This window comes from Penaeus monodon, chromosome 34 (genome assembly GCF_015228065.2).
Source record: "Penaeus monodon isolate SGIC_2016 chromosome 34, NSTDA_Pmon_1, whole genome shotgun sequence".
NCBI lineage: Eukaryota > Metazoa > Arthropoda > Malacostraca > Decapoda > Penaeidae > Penaeus > Penaeus monodon.
Genome location: NC_051419.1, coordinates 29634164 through 29635449, shown reverse-complemented (window position 1 = coordinate 29635449; position 1286 = coordinate 29634164).

Here is a 1286-nt window from a genome sequence, read left to right as displayed (position 1 = left end):
GGGGAAAATTATATCCTCTATCATGCATAAGCCATAATCAAAGAAGCTTACGTAATTTAACAAGCAAAAAGTTAAACCACATATTTATTGCGATTCGGTAAATCAGTATTCTGTAGCGAATCCGAAAGTTATAATTAAAAGAATGTCTGCACAGAATCACCACTGAGGTTAACTCCTGCAGGAAAGTCGTGTCTCCGTATCAGTCAGGTGTAAGTCATATCGCATACTTTATCTCTGTAGAGTTTTAAGTGCTGGCTGCTTTTATTTGTTATTTATATTATTGTTATCATCATCTTCTAAGAAGCAAATGTTATCGTTAACGGTCATCTTTCTCCCGTGAATGTACTTTCTTGTCAGGAATTTGCTACAGCTTAATGTAGGTACAATAGACCGGTAGTGCATTGGCAGAAAATCCTCTGTAATTACATTTTTTTTTTGTTTCTTGCCAATCGTAAGGGTGTAGGATCTCGCACAATACTTTCTCATTCTTTGCATCATGGGATTCTACTCCGTCTCTCCAGATAGAGTTAGTATGCAAATCCCTTATCTCCCTCATTTTTTCCCCCTCAAGTGATGATCACAACCCCCCCCCCCCCTTGAAACTAACTTTTCTTAAGGTCGAGGGAGGTCGAGGGAGGTCAAGGTCAGCCTCTGCCCTCGGCTACAACCTTAGCTAGGGAATTACAACCTCTGTGCATTATTAAAGTCGAAATATTTTTTTCGACTTTGGTTATGGACAATGGCTGTAATTCTAATGAAATTCGTCTGCTATACAGAAAACAAATGACTGTCAGTACCGATAACAAAAGGATGCGTTTTTTCCCCTCAAACCATAAATAAAGAACACAAAAAAAGTATACTAATATGACTATCATATAAGAATTCCACATTTTCTTCATTTCCAAACAGAGCCAACTTGAAAACTGCCTTTCCAAAGCATAAGCGCAAGTCATCAATTTTCGCAACTTAATTTACCGTAGTCTACCCTCCCACCAGAGTAAACAAACCAACCGCATTTCGACACGAGCCAATCGCAGCGACGATGGATGGCAGCCAATGAAAAGCTACGGAACTGAGCACAACCTTCGTATATACGTAAATGATCATAGAAAGAGTTGAACGCTTGGCAAGTAACAATGTTCCTTCAAGCTTCGTCTCTGCGTCGGTTTCCCAAAACGTGCAGGTTCCGTGTACTTTAGCTTTAAATGAAGTGTGTTTAAAGCGTGTTGAGTTTTTTTTCTGACCTTTTATCTGATCATTGTAGGTTCTTTAGAGGATTCTATACG